This window comes from Hylobates moloch, unplaced genomic scaffold (assembly GCF_009828535.3).
Source record: "Hylobates moloch isolate HMO894 unplaced genomic scaffold, HMol_V3 SCAFFOLD_8, whole genome shotgun sequence".
Lineage (NCBI taxonomy): Eukaryota > Metazoa > Chordata > Mammalia > Primates > Hylobatidae > Hylobates > Hylobates moloch.
Window position 1 is genome coordinate 99,461,945 of NW_026652283.1, and position 21,137 is coordinate 99,483,081.

The following is a 21,137-nucleotide window of genomic DNA, read 5'->3' on the forward strand; positions in this document are numbered from 1 at the left end:
TGGCCTTCATTTCAGGTATTTGTTGTGCCAGACCAGAAGTAAACACTTTAAGAAGAACTAGGGTTCTTCTTAAATCACCTAGGGATAAATTATAGAATAACCTCAGAGTTAAGATGGAAGTCCTGAAGCATTTTTTTTTCAACCAAAAAGTGGCACTTTGACAACATTCTAATGCTTAGCAGGTGCAAGACTTTGATTCTCTTCTTGAACTCAAGACAGGTTATCTTTTTAGAATATTTGCCCCTAGACATTCCAACATGCAGCTAAACTGTCACAATCCCAGAAACCCCTCAATTCTAAACAGCTTGCTCTAGCCACAAAAAGGATCATTCATGTAAATCAGAGATAAAAACCAAACTGTGTTTGGTGAGGATACTTTCTTCTCAATGCCCTGGAGGTTGTCTCATTCCCCAGGGGTGTGTTTTTTTAAAGGCAACATGCAAATGAGGTAGGTGAGCATGTGACAGAACAATCAAAATTCATGCATGATGAGAAGGATCGAATGCCTGCACTTGGAATTAATTTTGGAAGAATTGTCTGGTCTCTTTGAGAATCTTTTCATCGAAAGCAGTGTTTGGGGACTCATTTGATTACAGATGTCATAGAGTGAGTGTTGCTTCTGTGTATAAACCAGAAACCTGACAATCAAAGGGAAGAGTAAGAAAGGATTTATCATTAATTGGAATTGTAAATAGCAACACTAGGCACAGAGTGGAAAATAATGTAAGGAGACCAGTTATTGCACATAAACGAACAGTTCTTTCTAAGCAGATCAGTTACTGCACATAAATAAAAAATAAGGATTCTTGGGGAAGGATATGTAAGAATCTAGAGTCTTGTTCACATTCAATAAAAACATTCAGTGAAAACAATCCTACAAATTATTAAGAATACAATTTTTTTAATCTTAAGGGAATGGAAGAAATGTACAGTCAGGGAGTAAACTGGAAGTAACTAATAGGAACTCCTGGGAGAAATGAATTTTCTTAATGATACTTTATCTGGGACAGACAACTTAGAGAGGTTTAGTGTTGGTTACCTACAGCAAAGGGGGTGTTTGCCAGCCACTTTGCTTATTTAAAACTACAGAATCTCTTTTGTATTGTATATGACATAAATAATTAAATACAAAAGAAGAAAAGGAAAGCCTTATGGTTAGTATGGCAAAGCCAGTATCCACAACCGTTAGCTTTGACTTATTAAACACACTGTCAAATCCACTCCAACTCAATACATTTAAGCCATAGGCTGAAGAGTGTTTGTGACAGGTGTTGCCAACACATTAAGCATAATTTTGTTTACTTGACATGTATAGGATGTGGTGTCTGACAGAGTTCACTTGGCAAGTGGCAAAGCAAGAAGAAACAGATTTTTCATTTTAGCATCTCCGGATGTCTGGGTTTGCTCAATGTTTGGGCTGCAAAGAAAAATATTGTACAATGCTATAATTCCACTAAAAAATACAATGACCAAACAGCTGATAGAAACGTCTGGTCCTTTTTAGCCACTGCCTTTGCAAAACAAAGCTGCTCCCACTCAAGAGACAAAGGGTGGATCCGGTTGCCCTAGTTCTGAAATAAACAATTTTCAACAGTAATTTAGGTGAAGTTTCCAAAGATCATCATGTGTGGCGTAAATATATCTGACCTAAGGCCAGAAAAGCATCTGTGTTATTAACCTTCTGCCAATGTTTGAAAGAAATTTGAAGTCTTTGAAAGTTCAATATTTTAATTTCCCAACTGAAATACAAAACCATTGGCAAATCAGGGAAAAGCATGTGTGGCTTCTCTCCTATCTACAGCACACATAGCTGGCTTAGCATCTATATTAATCCCAGAAGATGAACCACAATAAGAAGAACTAGCTGCATTAATATTCCTATGATAGTATTCTAGGTCAGTGCCACCCCAACTATGGTTTGTGGATCAGTAGCAGCAGTAGACAAAAATTAGACTCTTTGGGATTAGGCCTTGAAATCTGTGTTTTAACAAGCTCTCCAGGTGATTCTGATATACTCTAAAGTTTAAGAAGTATGCTCTGTCTAAACACTGCTGCTGTAAAAAGCCAGTGTTACAGTTCTTACAGGCAAACAAGTGGCTTTATTTTATGTATGTTGTTTCTCAATTATTTGTTTGAATCCAGTCTTTTTACAGGCCATGATCTTTTATGTGATAATCACATTATATCTTGTTAAAAACATTCAAAGGGGCTAAGCCTGCATTTTTGATGGGCTGACCTAGAAATATTATCTGAATATCACACCATATAATCACTGAATAAGTGTGATGACCTGACAGGCTTCAATTTGATCAGTTTGGCTTGTATTATAACACATTGGGAATCCTTCATATTTGGAATCTTAGGAGCCTTGCATTTGAACTCATAGAAATGGAAAAATAAAAACAAAATTATTTGGATAAGTGAAATTAAAAAAACAGCATCCCTTTTTTTCTGTTGTCTTATCTAAATGCCTCAAGTCAAAATGTCTGTGATTTGTATTATACTATTGCCTATAGTTATTCACACAAAACTATATATGAAATTTAAAAAGGTGGTTTTAAGTCACTATTTCATTATTCTTTTATTCATGTCTGATTTTTGCCAGTTTTTAATATTCCTAGAATAAATACCTAATAGCAACAGAGATCTCATAATATAAATGGCATGAAGGTAGCTTAACTTGAGGAATAGCTGTCCAAATGCAGTGTTCTGCAATATTAGCGTGCAACATTCTTTGTCTTGTAGTGTATGTAGGAATGTCTAATTTCTTTCATTTGTTGATGTCAGCAGTTTTGTTTTGTTTTGTTTTGATGAGTGTTCAGGGTTTAAGAAAGGCTTTTGTGGGGAGAAGAAACAAAAGGAGTAAGAAATGTCTCTACTTCTTAGAAATAATCATTAATCCTTATCTACCTTGATAAATTTCCAACCAACGTGGTAGTGCAGTCCAGCTTTAAAAAATTATGTTTGAAATTCAAAAGCTGTGGCAAAGGTGGTAGCCTTTAACTTAGTAAGCATTTTGGAAGGATTTGACAAATGCTGGAGGTATGGGAAATGATGAATTACATGGTAAGCCAAAAGCCACACTGCCCCTAGAACTTCATTTTAGCACTTAATATCTCCCTCCCCTTTATTATTGTCTACTTGTTTCTTTCCACATCACATCTTTCAAGAGGGAAGACATTATGTTTACACAACTTTTGTAATCTCTATAAATAGGAATTGCATGCAGCAAGTACTCAAAATAGTTTTTGTAAATTAATTTATATATCAGTACCACTCATTTTTCAGTTCAATGACAAATGGTAAATATTCACAAATATTTCTGATTTTGATTGTTTATTCTGAAAGGGTTGAAATTATGTTGTTTTGTTCACCACTGTCTAGTGCCTATGGTGTTGTTTATAGTATGAGGTATATAATATATGCTTTATAAGAGTTCACAAAAAGAATGATGAAAGAATAAAACTTCTAATCAAAAAGTAGTTAGTTAGAAATATTATTTTGAGATTGCTCGTTAAAATGGATCATTACAAAATTCTTGAGAAAACTTGTTCTCCCAAGGGGCAGTTCAGTTTTAAAACCATAGTTCAACTCACACATGTGCATTAATGATATCTTCAACCACCATCCCCTTAAAGATGTAATTCAACATTTGCTTGATGAAAAAAGTTTGACTAATGCTATATAAGATATATATATATATACATATACATATATATATACAAGAATAAAAAGTATTTGTATATGTACATATTTCATTTGTTCTCAACCAGAAGTGATTTGGCAATGTCTGGTAACATTTTTGGTTATCATAACTGCCGAGGTGTGCTATTAGCACCTGGGGGTAGTGGTTATTGATGTTGCTATACATCCTACAACACAGAGAACAGTTCCCCATGACATAATTATCCAGCAAACCCAGGATTAGTGCTAGGGTTCAGAAACCCTGGTCCATACATACATATATCCATAAGCTCCATTTATACAAAGTGAGGAAGAATTTGAAAGGCAGTAACTAGAAAAATGACACAAAGTAGGCCGGGCATGGTGGCATATGCCTGTAATCCCAGCACTTTCGGAGGCCGAGGTGGGCGGATCACGAGGTCAGGAGATCGAGACCATCCTGGCTAACACGGTGAAACCCTGTCTGTACTAAAAAATAGAAAAAATTAGCCAGGTGTGGTGGCAGGTGCCTGTAGTCCCAGCTACTTGGGAGGCTGAAGCAGGAGAATGGCGTGAACCCGGGAGGAGGAGCTTGCAGTGAGCCAAGATCATGCTACTGCACTCCAGCCTGGGAAACAGGGCGAGACTCTGTCTCAAGAAAGAAAGAAAGAAAGAAAGGAAGAAAGGAAGGAAGGAAGGAAGAAAGGAAGAAAGGAAGAAAGGAAGACAGACGACACAAAGTATCCATCTACAGTCTGTTCCCGACAACTAACAGCACATTTTAGATCTATGGCAAAATTATGGTTATAATATACACCGATTTCCCGAATTCCATAATTGTGCAATGAAAGAAAACAGGACTTTTACATGACTTCCAATGGCTTTATCATTATTTTTGATTGCTAACTTATTTTGCTATTTATTTTGGAAATGGGGCAAACTAGAGCTGGGTTTCTCTTTCCTATGCTTGGACAGGACTAGACTAATTGGCATGATATTTGGACTACTCTATGTAGTAGATATGTAGCTATGGGCTAGGGGTATAATGTTTAGAAGTAAGACATTTTCCATTGCTATATGATAAATGTAGAAGAGATATGTACATGTAGATTCCCCAATAACAGAATATCTATTAATTATAAACATAGAGTTTTTTTCCTTGTACTCTTAAGCACACTTTTAATTTCAAGTTGATTTTTGATTCAGTAACTAGTAACTGGAAGTATGTTTTTTTTTAAGTTATACTATTAATAGACACTAAAGCCAAATTAGTTTTAGCCATGGAAGTCCCTTTAAAAGAATCCTAATTATGTACTATGCCTATTCAACTGTGAATAATGGTTTCAATTATTGGTTAAGTACCTATTAATATAATAGTGTCATTCTGAATGAGAATATAAAGTAAATATGTCACATTGAAGTATTTCTTACCAAAGCAGGTACATAGATAATTAGGATTCTCAATAATGCTTTATTTTAATCCTTTAGACGTTTGTGCCTAAAACTACAGAAACAAGTTTATCAGTAGCTTTTGGTGTTTTCAGTGGCTTCTTTAGAACCTTAATAGAGCAAAGTGGCTTTTAAATATATTGCATTATTGAGGGAGAGTTGAAAATTTGAGATTTTGAGGACCCTGTGGTCAAAGGGATTTTGTTGACTGAATATGCAATAGGACACTTAATTATTTTGTCATTAAACTTGTACACTTGATTACAGAATTGATCTTAAGATTATAAATTTTTTACACAGATGGGTTACTATATTTTTCCTCTTATTTTTCTACTTAAGGAGATCATAACTGCTGAGTCAATGGAAATATCAATTGTTTAGAGAAAGACCCCAGGCCACTTCAGAAGGACCTTAGAGCTTCAATGACAAAGGGTGAACTTGTGTTCATCAGCTTCTGATTCCAATCGCATAACTAATGAGTAGCTTTCAGCTGGGGGTGTCTACCACTCACAAATATGTGTGTCATAAAAATACATGTGTTGTGTAGATAATGTGAAAAAATGAGACTATTTGTGTGAAAAAATTAGTGGCATAACCATAGTCCTTTGTCTTTGCTTTGCAGGGCCCCCGTGGTATACAGCTTTCCTATACAGATGTATTGCACACTCCAAAATCTATTCAAAGGAATCAAAAACAACACAAGACAAAAAAATCAAAGACAAAAGACTAAAAGCTATGACACTTAAAAATGAGTTGATTAATCGAATATATTTCAGCTCATTCTATACTTTTTTTAAGATAGAAAACCATTGATCTCTACACACCAAATATATTTCATAATAGAAAATTATATTTGAAATATTAAGATTAGCTCCTAATAATTTTTTCTACCTTAAAAACAATATGTATATGTATACATATATACAGATATATATATTTATATTACTTTGAAGAGGAGCAGACCAGTTTCTCCTTATTTTTTGTTCTAAGTGGGGATATAAGGGAAACAGCGTTAAATGACCTCCTTTCCCAAAGTGCAACCTAGAGCTGAGTTAGTTTTTCATAGTGGAAATGTCCTTTTTAAGACACTGGTACTGTTAAGTCAATGGCTATTCTACATTAAATGTGTTGGAGAAGTAAGAGCAGATAGGACAGTTCAGTGACAGGACAAGACATTTTCCTATTCCTGCTTGTCTTATTCAGAAACCAGTTAGAGTGAATGAGTCGTAGGGCCGCCCAAGAGCATGTGCTTTCTACTCTGTTTCAGCATTACCTCTGTCGAAAACAGGCTTCTACAGGTAGGTCCGGGATGGCCTTGTTAGCATAGCACACATAATCTATGAGGATCACACAGCTTTCAATTGACCTTTCTAGCCTGATTCCCCAGCCCATACACATGAAGCCTCTCTTTCCACCAGACTGTATTCCTCATCATTCTCTGGTCCGTCTTACCTCTTACCCTTGCTGTCATGGTCTGCAACGCTAGGCTTCTACAGCAATTTACATGTGTCCTCTAAAATTCTTATCAAATACTACATTCTGGGGAGTAACGCCTATGACTGACCCAGGCTACTGGTCACTTGCTCCTCGCTTTTCCCATAACACTTTGCACACACTTCGATCATGATCAAACTTTATTTCTTCCCTGAATCCTAAGTTCACTGGTATCATTGGCAATACCTTATATATTTCTTTTTTAATGATTCTGAGCCCAGCACAGTGTCTGTCATAAAACAGATGCTTAGTTAATGGTGCTAACGGACTGAGTGAGTGAATGGCACTTGCTCACCAGCCAGGTCTCTGATGACTTTAATGGTATGTGAAACAATAACAACAGCTCCGTGCTCAAACTGGACAAGAAGATTCAATGGAAATAACAGAAGCATTCTCTGACCAAAAAGATGGACGTAAAAGATCCATTCATACGCTTCCTCTGCTTTTCTCTGACAGTATCTCAGTCTGACCACTGCCAGCTTGACCTTCTCATCATCTAGAATGAAAATCCCAGGGCTTCTGAGAGCCACACCCCACCCAAGCAAGTCTAACATTGGAGTTCACAACATGATTTCCATTCTATGGAAGAATTATTTATGCTCAGTTAAATGCTGCAAGATGTTCTGTACATATTACAGCCAATGTGTACTGCCACAAATGTAGGTTAAGGTTTTTTAAATTAGGACTTCGCTATGCCATGAACTGTTTTATTAGCCAAATATCTGCCTAAGATTCTTGTCAAACCTTGTCATGTGATAAGAAATGCTTTATTCATTTCTACAGCAATCACTTTGTATACCTCCAAACACATTTTCAACTTACAGAAGTTTCAAGCACACATCAGATGCAGTATTCAGGCCAGCCTTCTTCCAAATGATAAGGCAAACAGGGTTCCCAGCAGATGCCTGAATATTTACGGGCCTCATCTTTTGTCTGGTAAAATGTTTTTCTGGCTTTAACTAGCACTCAGGACTGTGAGCTGTCATAAAACTTCTCATTAAAAACTTCTCCTTACTGACAAAAAGACTGAAAGACCTGGTTGCAAATCCTGTTCAAGGTCTTGTAAGATCCTATTGGCAAATGGGCATGGAAAATCATTGCTCAAACCACAGGGGTGATCAAGAGAAAAAGCTGCCTGTTATCTTACTTCTGGCCATTGTTTATAGTGCAAGTTGCCTAAATATGTCACAAGGCACCTTAATTTTTGGCTATTACTAGGAAAGTAGCTATTCCTTGTCCTGTAATTTGCTACAAAAAGCACTTTATTCTGTGGTCCCTCAGAGAATATTTCTTTTCTCCTTTAAGATATTTTTAGGAATTTGCCTGGTTAGGGCTGGAAACTTAACTAGATCTAAGGATACAGGTGTGAAGTCACGACCCTATTAAACGAATTTACTCCTTTTAAAGCACACTTTCTATTAGTATTATGATTGCTAACATGCTTCAAACTCAGTATATACCCTATTGATGGCATGTTCTGTAGTCTAATGCTGAGATAAAATATGTCCTGGTGTAACAGACATATTCTAAAGTTAAAACTTATATATTAGCATCCAAACAAGTTACATTCTGAGGCCTTCAAGATTTCAATTAACATATTTAAAACTGTCCAGATGAGATAAAAGACAGCTTTATCTTGTTATCCTTCAGTGTCCTATTTGTTTCAGGATTTGTGCAAGAAACTTAGTTACATGTTTTATTCCACTTAGATTTTATTGCCATTTCTCCTAAGCAGTAATACTGTATGATTAATTTTAACTTTTTTTTAGTTTAATAGAATGTTCTTAAACTCTACTACCTTGTTTCTCAAATTATGGCCTGGGACTGGATACTATCATCAGGGAGCTTAGTACAGAATCTTAGGTCAACCCCAGCCCCACTAAATTAGAGCCTGCCCCAGGTGAGTTATATTCACGATAAACTTTGGAAAGCTTAGCTCTGCATTTGGTCTGTCAGGGCTCTGAGTGAATTTTCTATTACACTGCTTCTAAAAAGATTCTTGGTTTGACTCTCAATCATTTTGTTAAGTCCTTTGTTTGTTCTTGCTTGAGAGCCAGATAGCTTGGAATAATATTAGTAATATTAATATAACTCCTTGTTAAAATTCCAGCCAGTGATATTTAGTATAGTTCCTCAGTCATCTGCATAGGATTTCTGCCTTTACCCATAAAATCTCCTTTAACAAAAAAATTCCCTTTCTTTTCCTATGACATATTTTCATGGCAACCTCCACACTGAAACCTCCGTTCTTTCCAAATAACGTCATCTGCTTAACCAGCGAGTTAGAATTAGCTATGACAGCCAAGCATTAGAAGAGATGGTATATGCCATGTAAAATAGTAAGAGACAGCAGCGAAATATTTTGGTTAGCTCAATATACATACCATAAAAATAAGGTGTTAGAAGTAAAATTCCAAAATATTCCCGCTTGTTAAGACTTGATTAATCAAAAGTGCTACAATGAGTTTAAAAATTAAAGTTTTAAAAAACTCTTTCTTGCCTTGGTGTTTCTTCTGAATTCATGATCCAAATTTCCAGCTACTGACTGAATCCCATGTACCTCAAAACTACTATGTCCCGCTCTGAGTGCTGTCTTCCTCTTTCATTCTCAGAGTATTCTTTCTTCTCTGCTCGATTCTCAGAATAACAAAGAAACTGCTAAGTCATCTTGATGGTTTCCTTCTCCCTCATCAGTCATAACAACTCAGTCAGGAGTCAAGTCTTCTCAGAACGACATCATAAGTTCCTTTAAATCTGTTCTCTCTCTCTCTCTCTTTCTCTCTCTCTTTTTTTCTTTTTTTCCTGAGATGGAGTTTCGCTCTTGTTGCCGAGGCTGGAATGCAATGATGTGATCTTGGCTCACTGCACCCTCCGCCTCCCAGGTTCAAGCAATTCTCCTGCCTCAGCCTCCTGAGTAGATGGGATTACAGGCATGCGCCACCACGCCCGGCTAATTTTGCATTTTTAGTAGAGATGGAGTTTTTCCAAGTTGATCAGGATGGTCTTGAACTCCCGACCTCAGGTGATCCGCCCCCCTGGCCTCCCAAAGTGCTGGGATTACAGGCGTAAGCCACCATGCCTGGCACTGCTCTTTCTTTAAGATCTCTTATTTTGACCAATCCAGTTACTTCTTGTGGTGTACCTCTGCCATTCATGGATGTAGAAATTTATTTTTTAATACTCTCTTCAGATGTCATTAGTTTCCCCCAATGTGAATCCTACCTCTTCAATGTAGAATTGAAAAAAAAAAAAAGAAAAAAGAAAAGAAAACCCTTCTAAAAACATTTCCTACACCCTTTTGCTGCTAGATATAGATCTGTGACTTCTGCTAATCAAAAGCACCTGCAAGGGAATTAGAGTTGAAAGACAGATTAAAATAATAAATGAGCAAGGAATGTGACATCCATTTTTCCGGTGGGTTGGTGGCAAAAGTAGCAAAATTTCAAAGTGTGCAGCAATGGCAACCATTTCCTTACCAGAGCAGAGTGAAACGGTTTGTGGGACAGCAGTGACAGTGGTACCCTTTGGTCATGTAACAGGGTATATAAAGAATTGTATTGTGCAAGAATATTCAGCATTTATTTGCAATCAGTTTATCTGTTGCAAAGATTTCTTTTTCTATGGCAACTATATGAAATAAAAGTGTATGTGAATTTTATTGTTTTTAATTTATTTTCAAAGGCAGATGGGGTGGGAAACCAAACTATTATAATCACATCAAAAATAGTTTACTAAGATGTCTTTATTTTTCCTCACTGCTCCTTTAACAAGAACAAATAGGACTTTATGTCTCCTAACTGGTATTCACATTTGAAATATTTATCATTATGTGGCCTTGGTGACATAGCATTTTTATATTACCTTACAAAACTTCTGTAAAAAAATAACATGGGGATGCAAACACATTAAAGAAACTTATTGCAAAAACACGTTTTCTGACCTCTCAGCCTCTAGTTAAAATTATACTGATGTATTCAAGTTATCCAAGAGAAAATTATTCAGAACCAGTTTTTTTTTTGTCTGCCATTATTTTTTCCTAGCACTCCCTTCCTTTTCTCATAGATTATACATGGGATAGGCAAGGAAATGAATGGTCAGCAAAATCAGGCGATTTGACAACTGTCAGAGATTTTTAACATATACTTTTGCTTTATTTCATGCAAGAGCAAGCCTGAAGCCATCTGCCTACCAACAGCACATCTTTCATTCCTATTATAGAGACAGAACCCCCCCACCTCATCATTAAAACACAATCTTCAAAGGCACGTTGTTTTTGCTTATCCCTATTGTGACAGATGTTTTATATCATCTATCCCCATGTGCTAGTTTATCTGTGATGGACTGCCCACTCTTTGCAGCCAGCTGTGGAAATAGCTCCATTGTCAACTGTGGCCACTCTCATTCCATTCCTGTGACTTCACTGAAGACCACATCCAACAGCAAGAAAAACAAACAGCCCTGATCACTTCCTTGAAAACATGTTCAGGGCAGGAGGTAGGCTGTCTCTAAACAAGCTTTCTCTATGATGTATGTTACAAGAGAGAGGCAATCTTATTTGAAACCCTCACATGTCATCGAGTTAGCCAATGGAGGTAATCCCTAAATTAAGGAATAATGAAGCAATAGCATCTGTGGGCATGATTCAGGTGGAAACATCTGGTTGACTCAGTACCACTTCAATTAGTTTGAGTATGCATCAATCATTTATTTTCTTTTCATTGTATACAGCTCCCACGAGGAAATGTTTACACCACCAGCTTATCCAACTCTTTGAAATACTGTGAAAAGACTATAACTATACTGTTTTAAGTGGATAGACAATCAATGTGAATTCTCTGTAGTAGAATAAAACCCTGATATTAGGATATATTTTTAGAAACAAAAATTGATCTGTTTTTAAAGAAGTCTATCTTAGCTGGCTTGAAATTGATAAAGCAATACTTTTAGCAGTAAGAATTGTGTCAACCTGAAATACTGAGGGGGGTACTCAAATTATAGTATATATGCCAAACCGTCTGCAATGTTAGAGCCTTCATAACTTTTTAAAAGATATTTTGGTACTGTACAGTGTTTAGAATAAAGAATATTCATTAATTCATCCATTCATGAATGCTGAGTTTCTGTTATATCTTGCTGTGAAATAAATTAGAGTTAGCTTACAGTTAAATAACTTTGACAAGCTATAATAGAGTAAGTTTCAAAAATGCAATATAAAGTAATCAAGGAGATCACAATTTTCCACAAAAGGTAACATCACTGGAGATGCCATGTCATTTTCTGTCTTTTTTTAGTCTAAAATTTTTGCTGGGTGATGCTACTACCACTCAACTCCTAGAGTCACAGTTGAGCCACAAGACTTGCATCTCCCACTGTTTAAGTGAAGGGACTGTCTATGTTGAGCAAGCCTGGATGTTTTGCTTCAGCAGGAGGCTCTGGGTCCCCAGGAATAAGCCTGAGATCACCGAGTATCAAGCTGAAAAACATACTGTAGGAAGGAAATAGCTCTAAAATATGATGAAGACTTGTAGACCCACCAGATTGCATCTAAAAACATGGCTCAATTGTTATCTCAGTAATCAAGAACAAAAATACCTTTATCTTTATTGAGACCCTGAAGTCTCAAGGCATGGATGGCTCATCTCTGAAGAGTTGGCTATGATTACATTTCGGTAATTCCTGTTGTTAATCACAGCTCATTATGGACAGCCCTCTTTCTCCTTAGCTCTGATCAATGCCAGTTGTCAACTCACTGGTTAATTGACTGGTAATATTTTATTGTGTCATTCCTCCTGACAATTTTTCCTGCACTCCTACCCCCCCAACCCCCCCACCAAACAGTCTGTCAGTTGATAGCTTTTAGCATTTGCATGACAATGGGATAGCAAATTCAGCTAACTCACATATTCTGAGTGGCTATTCTGACTATAGTGGGTATTTTATAAAGGGTTAAAAAAAACTAAACCAGGTGCGGCGGCTCGATGTCTGTAATTCCAGCAATTTGGGAGGCTGAGGCAGGCAGATCACTTGAAATCAGGAGTTCCTGACCAGCCTGGCCAACATGGAGAAACCCCATCTCTACTAAAAATACAAAATTAGCCGGGTGTGGTGGCGGGCACCTGTAATCCCAGCTACTTGGCAGGCTGAGGCAGGAGAATCACTTGAACCCGGGAGGCAGAGGTTACAGTGAGCCGAGATCACGCCACTGCACTCCAGCCTGGGCAACAAGAGTGAAATTCCATCTCAAAACAACAACAACAACAATAACAACAAACCAAAACAAAAAGTCAAATTACAATTGCATGATTTCTTCATAGGCTAGACCCAACAAATATTAATATCCAATGGCCTCGGTGTAAGACCTTCCTTTTAAAATGTATTTTTTACACAGCACCCCCAAATGTACACAATTCAAACTTAATTAAAAATAATAAAACTTCATTGGTTTTTAATCATATCTGAGGTTTTTTGTTTTTGAGACTGAGTGCCACCACACCCGGCTAATTTTTTGTATTTTTAGTAGAGATGGGGTTTCACCGTGTTAGCCAGGATGGTCTCGATCTCCTGACCTCGTGATCCGCCTGCCTCGGCCTCCCAAAGTGCTGGGATTACAGGAGTCAGCCACCGTGACCGGCCTATCTGAGGTACTTAACTACTTTATGTATATTCATTGGGGGCCTTAATGAATCAGGAAATTAGTTGTCAAAGTTAAAAAAAATTATATTCCAGCATTAGGAGATATACCTAATGCTAAATGACGAGTTAATGGGTGCAGCAAAACAACATGGCACATGGATACATATGTAACAAACCTGCACATTGTGCACATGTACCCTAAAACCTAAAGTATAATAATAAAAAAAATTATATTCCAAGGATATATCCAAATATGAAATGATGGTTTCACCCCATCCTAGTGATACAGCTATGGTGTGAACTCAGATGGTTAAATCATCTATTAAGGATATTGTTTTTCGGATGAAAGTAGTAGTGTGCAAAAATTTCAGAAAAACACAAAACTATTTTTATTTACCTATGGCTTTGGAAAACAACAATAAAATGCAGTGCTTAGTTTGGCATTCTTTTAAACACTCATTGTGAAGAACAGTAATCATACTTTCCAATTTACTCATACTACAAAATTTCTAGTAGTCAAAGAATAAATGAGCTTCTCAGCTTTTCAGTTTATAGACACAAGAGGAGTAGGAAATCTGCTGGTCAATTTCAAATTTCAAACCTTATCAGCAAAAGTGAATGACAATTCACATTTCATTTTATTTGGTCTCAGTCACCTTTCTTGATCTGGTTTGATTATAACCCCATGTGGCTAATTTTCAGCAGGTCTATGAGAATCTTGCTTCTTATTACTGCCATGCATGACCTTTCCCTTGAGTCAGACCTCCAGTAAATAGTCATGGGACAATTTTTCCCTAAGTATATTAAAAAAAAAATTAGAGAGATCAATAATGGAACAACTGGCTTTTCTAAAGAGTTCTGGAGTTAATACTCTAAAATCATATTATATCTACCAAATTATTTCATAATTATTTTCCTTAAAATCTGGGTGTAGGAAGAAGCAAAGAGATCATTAGGTGAACAATGTGGGAGCAAAGTTTGTGAATGAAGTGACAGAAAAGCTGACAATGTACAATGCTGAAAGCAGCAGAAGCAGCCGCCTCAGGCAGCGACAGCATTATGCAGCCAGGGCTGCATAATTTTACAGGGAAATGGAACCCGCAGCTACAATTCCTGCCCCTTGAATGTAGTTCAAGGCAGGATTCCCTAGGCCTACACCATGAAGGCATCCCAAGTATTAAAACAAAAATTGTCCAAGATAGAGAGGTTATTAAACACATGTATGTTTTGGTTATAATTACCAAGAGATGAGGATTTACACTGAAAATATAGAGGGACAACTGAGAAAATTTAAAACTGGGATTAGCAAATGGAGCAATGATTGACTTCACAAACTTCACATGAAGCAAGCATATACACACCTATATATGAGACAGATGTGAGGTCTGCATGCATTGAAATTCCACAGCTCGAACAGTTGCATTTCTCCCCCAGGAAAGCTTAATTTCTCTATTTTCTTTTATGAGAAATTCTTTTTCTGGCTCTTTATTTTACCTGTCCATCTCTGACTTCCTGGAAAAGATGCTGTAGTCCCCCATGCCATGGATGGATAATTCAATATTCATATTATTTTTCAATGGGAATGGTCTGGTACGCATCTTTTTCTTTCATTTAGTGAGTCAGTAGCTGGTCGATAAAGCCCAGTGGATTTGTTTCTGTAGTATTATAAGGTCTGTGTTTGGCAAATTATTCTCAATGCCATTACATAAATGCAGGATTATAAGCAAAATTTCCTAAGTAGTTTTAAATTTTAATTAGGAAAAGCTCTTTAAAATAGAGTAGGAAACATTCCACCTTTATTAAAAATTGTTTTCTCATTTTAAAAATAATTCAAGCATATATAAAAAGAAAAAAGATAATCCTTTTTGCTTGTTTTTATAACTGTTTTTAGTTTTACAAGTAGATAATATCTAATATAAGGAAAATGACAAAATATTATTACTTTAGAAGAAACTATCCAATTTGGGTTTGATTCAGAGTTCTTTGATCTTTTAGACTTAATATTTAGGGTTTTGGAAAAAAGTCTCATCTTAAAAAATTAAATAAAAATGTTGTATAATGCTCAAAATTAATTATATGCTGCAATAATAAACTATCTTACGTGTAGAAATTGAAAAGAATGTTAGCATATAGTTTTAGATACTTACATAGAATTTTCTCATAGTTATCTAATCTACTTTTTATAAAGTGCAAACAGTGTCATTAATTTAATAACCTGAAATAGTGCTACAGTATTTATAATATTAAGGTGGGTCTTATTCAGTGATTATGGACATTAAAAATAAGGCATATTTACCTCAGACATATCACCTAGCATAACATAACTTTGAGACAAAAAGAATTAAATTATGGTACATTTGGATGCATGTGCCTGTCAGATCAAAGGTTTTAACTAGCCTTAGGACAGAAAGAATTAAATTATGATAGTATTTGGATGAACATGTCTGTCAAAATCAAAGCTTTTAGCTAAATCATAAAACTCCTTTCCACTTAAGATATAATGATAGGATTGCTGAAATATTAAAAAATATCTTACTTCATATGCTAATGTAATTGGCATTAAAGGACATAGATAACATACTAATATTTTGTCTTTCATATACAGGAGAATCCAATCATAATTTTTTATTAATCTGCCAACTTGATTTACTCTAGGTTAAATTATATAACCTGAAATATCAAAATGTAATGAAAAAACCAAGCCAGATATAATGAAATAGAGTTGGTGTTAACTGAATTGAAACATACCTGTCCCAGCTCTGCCACCAACTTGTGTGATATTAGTAATGTCAATTAACCTCTCTGAGCTTCACTTCCTTCATCCATAAATACATTATGCTATTATATTCAGGTTAGTCTTTTGTGATAGTATATACAATATTATATAATTGCCTCATGAAAAGACAGAGTGAAGGACTTCTCTGTACCCTGAATAAGTAGGACATTATTCCAAAGCATAGAAGACTCCAAACCCAAAAGACCAATGAACTTCTTGCTGATGCCGGGAATTTTCTAGAAGGTTCACAAACGTTTTGTTACAAAGTAATAGGAAAAATATTGCACACACTTAAGTCTACTGATAACCTCATTTACCCCAAGATGCTAATAACCAGATCAAATTTTTCAGGAGAGGTTTTGGGAGAAGCACCCACTATTAGTTCAGTGGGAGTTGACGGTTGTTTTCTGCCTCCCGTGATCCTCTCTAAGAGAATCCCACCAAATGCATGCACAAACACACATACGCATGAGATTAGAGTCCCATAAATCTTTGATTAACAGAATGTATGGCCAGTTTAATTTCTTATTCCTTAAAATACTGATTTGATTTCTCTCTTCCCCAATACACTGGAAGTTTCATAAAGACAGGGACTATACATAGTTTATACTGCATTAAATCTCTGAATATGGTGCAGCACATATCTGGCACATAGTGGGTTTTCTTTAAATGTTGTTTAAATGAAAAAGCAAAAGGGAGAAAGAATGACCTTTTGGAACATCTAAGCATCTTGAAGGAAGGACATCACCAAGTGGGAAGAAACGACGTTGAAAATAATGGCTGGGGTTCTTAAAGACAAATCACACCTGCTTGCTATTTTTACCAAAATCTGGCTCCAAATATTTAACATCATTTGCCATTGCATTTTTAGTTTTTAAATTATTTTTCCCCTGCTGGAAGATACATTCCATCAAGAGGGGATCTTTTTTTGGTTTGGTTTTGTATTCTAACCGAATACAGAATGGCAGTGCCTGGCACATAGCAGACACCCAAAAAATGTATGTTGAATGAATAGAGGAATGAATGACTCTGGTTTCATTTTTCCAATAAGTCTTCAGAGCAATTTAACATTTTCAGTGTTAAGGGAAAAAAACTGGCAAAGAACATGAACTTTTTCATTGCTGTCATTCTTCCAAGGTCTAGGCAACAGAAATGTTCTTGATTCTGCTGAAAACATTTCAGGAATTAATTAATTACATGATAATTATAATTTGCAGCCTTTAAAATTCTTTCAGAGGATTTTTAAATACCTTGAGATTAATAAAATTTAAAACAAATTTTTCTTCCCCTAAGGAATCTTTAATTTTCAAATACACATATATTTTTTTTCTGGAAATACAATCCACATGTTTCTTATTGTCTTATAACATATATTTTTCTGGAAATACAACCCACATGTTTTTGGTTCTCCTATACTTGCAGTATTCCATCACAATATTGGCTAGACTGACATGATAATTAACAGCCTGCTTTGGGACAAATATGTGCTTCCCCTGAACAGCCAATAAGTAAGTTTCATGATAATTAACAGCCTGCTTTAGGACAAATATGTCCTTCCCCTGAACAGCCAATCAGTAAGTTTTCTAATAAAAGCAATACAAGGAATATCTAGCTCATTTCAGATTGGCTCGAAATCCTAGTTCTAATGACTTTTAACAATTCAAAATGGGGGAAAAAGCATATGCTCTTTAATGGATATTCACTGGAGATTATTAAACTTAACAAATTAAAGAAGAGAAGATACACTTTCAGCAATAATATAAGGTAATTTAGTAATTGTCTAATAAATTGAATCTGTATAGCACCAAAAGTAAATGGAGAGGGGGAAAGAGAGAAAGATTTATCAGAGAGAGTACAGGGATATGAGGAAAAGTAGAAGGGCTTTCCTCCTTGCATAATTTTGGCTCTGCTAGGAAACCAATGCTGTAACAATTTATTTCAATTTATTTCATTTTCTAGGACAGTTATAAGATGAAATTGTGTTAGCCAGAACATTTCTCATCATATGTCTGACCATGTGTAATAGAAATGGACATGACCAAATGGTTGGACCATTGTGATTTACGTGGGACTGTCTACATAACTTCATAAGCAAGGGCGATTGCAGTAACAGAGCTGCCTTGCTGAATCATTACACATCAGAAATACAGAGAACACGTCCTAGGCCATCTCAAGAGAAAAGACTAAAGCTACATGCTTTTGCATTAGAAGTTTGTTCCAGGTGCAGAATTAAGTTTCTTGCTTCTTCTCTTTGTTAGAATTACAAAAGTGAAAAAGTGACAAATTCCTTGATACTGGTTCAGATGTCAGTAATTAGACAGCACAGATCAAAGGTTTATATTTGAAATGTTTAATCCTTTTGTATCACAGGTAATATTCCACTAAAAGGACCTCCTGCTGATTGTCTGTCAATGAATCCTCACTCTTGACGACTTCAGTTTGAACTTTGTATTTAGAAAAAGACATGAAGGAAAGTTAAATCTTTGAGCCACAATCCAATTTGTAAACATTTGTCTGGAGATACGGCCAAACTGTTACGGATTCTTAAGAAACTTACTTTAAACTTCTGCTCTTTAAAATGTCAAATAGAACAGAGAGAAAAACACCAACAAAAAGCATGTATAAAATATTCAGGGCATGGTAAAACCCCACAGGAAAACATGATGTTCTTCAATAATTTAGCTCTCACATCCCCCTATGTAGCTTTTTCAACTTGGCCATTAGAAACACATTGGAATTAGTGAGTCACTCTGAGCTCATACTTCTATGATCAGTAAAAGTGGTTCTCATTACCAGCATCAACCAGAATGTTAGAGAAAAATACAGTGTAAAGCCCCAAAGGCCAAAGATGGGATTATCCAGCAAAGCCTGAAATAATCTATTCTTGTCAATAAAGTAAAAGAAACAGATTTTTTTTTTAGGAACATTCTATTCTAAAAGCAGTGGGAACCCTCCAGTGATAATAGTGTAGGGTTTATAAATCTCTGCATTCACAATGACTAACAATGAGACAGATATATCTAAACAACAAGATAAATAAACAGTGGACTTTTAAATTTTTCTTATAGGCTTGGCAAAGGAGTGTATTGCTTTCTTAGTTTTTACTAGGCAGAGGCTTGTTGCTGTGCTTTTCGAATTTTGTTGTTCTTCCACTAGCTGGGCTAGTGGCTATGGAAGAAATATAATTTAATACAAAAAGTTTCCTGAAATGTTATGCAAAATGGAAATGAAACAGCTTTTCATGGATATACAGGACAATTTCTGAAACCTTTACATCAACTGCTAGACTTCATTGGGGGCTCCTAAGATTTCTTCTAATTTGAAGTATCTATCTCTATTTTCTTAACTTATCACTGTGGTCAGTTCCCTAAGAGGAAACATCAAGTGCATATACATTTGATTAATTCAAAAAGACATATGTAATACAATACATAATTAAACAGTATAGGTATAAGAAAAAGCATAGTTGGGTTGCTAAACAATCTTGCTTGTAAGGGGCATATGCAAGCATTTAATTTAGTACATATAAGACTAGTAAATTTAAGGTAACCTCATCATATGCACAATACTAGCTATTGCATAAAGTAAGTGAATTGCTAGAAATCTCATCTGTTCTCTCCAACAGGAATAAATGACTCATAAGTCTATTAGTACCCTTCTTGGGTGGCTAACCTGCATTTGGAGGTACATATTGAAAATCTTTATCTGGCCTTGAAAAGTCAACATGCCCAAAAGGAACTACATATCCCCGATCCTGAACTTATGCCTTCTCTTACACATCTTAATTCAGTTTAAGGACACCACTTTCTACCTAGCCACCTAGGCTAAAATTTCCTAGAGTCAGTTTTGACCCATGCATCCACCATATTCTCTTCCTTACTAATTAATACCACAAATCTCAACAGTGTACAGTCTTTAAATGTAACTCTGAATAACCTCATATAAACACACATTTGTATTATATGCATATGTCAGTCTTTTGGTTAAATAATATCTATAGTGGAGGTCAGCTTTCAGCATATATGGACAGTAATGTGTATGTAGTATCCATCAATCATTCATCAGTTCATGCCATGTATAATATAAACTCTTCCTTGAAATAAATTTCATATATGCATCTCAGAAAGTTAGATTATTTTAGAGTGTGATATCAGAATCTGAGTATTTAGACATGTATCATGTAACACAAACTTGGAAGCATAATGATTTTTCAGTATTGATTGAAAATACTTAGAGATACAAGACAAAGAAGATAAAAGCCTTTATTGGAAAGTAAGAATTGATTTTTAATATACAACATTGTTATGCAGAAATGGTTCTAATGTGTATTGATTAAGAACCTTCTAGGAATAACTCTTTGATAAAAGGTTTCTCTTCTCAATAGAAGTTTTAAGGTTATTATTCAGAACCCAAGTTGATAATTAGCTTGATTTTCTCTGTGCTAAATAAGAAAATAAAGCCAAGAGCACAATGTTCTTTTTAACATAGATGAGGACTAATCCTCTTTCTTGGAATTTGCTTTCAGTTTTCTCAGCTTGTTTCTACTATTTCTCCTCAATTATGTGCAATGAAATTATACTTATGTTAAGTGATATAAAAGGGAACAAGTACGACCCTAATTTGTAAAATATTATACATAAACGGTGTGATGCCAACTGAACTATTTGTCTGCCTTTCTAGGTCAGCAAGATGTTTGCTGATGATATAGTTTTTCTGTCATTTCTCAAGTGCAGATTTCAGAGTCAGCTGAACATATTGAGTAATTATTGTAAGATAGAATGGTTTGATATCAGCTTTATCTGATGCCAAATCATCAATTTATGCAGATACTTTTAAATTCTCATGGTCCACATCAAATAGTTCTATTCTATTAGTTCCGTTTGCTACCACGGAGTACATTTTACACCTGATTCATCTTGGCAAGTGCATCAGAGCCTAGTACTGCTAAAAGTCATGAGCACTTTATGAGCCACCTAGTGATGATAGCCAAGAGGTCTTATGACTGCCCTCAATATTTTAGATGAAATTTGCCTCTGAAGCACTCAACAGCACAGAACTACTAGATCCCAATTGTGTACATGCTTGGGCTCCTGTGAGAGCTTTGAAGACATTTATTAAGGAA

The 21,137-nt window shown here is 35.6% G+C and overlaps 1 protein-coding gene and 1 long non-coding RNA gene across 6 annotated transcripts in view; one reads left to right on the forward strand and one right to left on the reverse strand.

The window, feature by feature from the left end:
* RBMS3 (RNA binding motif single stranded interacting protein 3) overlaps positions 1-21,137 on the reverse strand; it is a 1,191,227-nt gene that overhangs the window by 58,325 nt on the left and 1,111,765 nt on the right. The gene's annotated exons all lie outside the window — the stretch shown is intronic.
* LOC116473716 (uncharacterized) lies at positions 293-7,425 on the forward strand. The gene is made up of 3 exons (XR_004249399.1): positions 293-606; positions 7,063-7,265; positions 7,390-7,425. It is a non-coding gene; the product is annotated as an uncharacterized LOC116473716 (long non-coding RNA).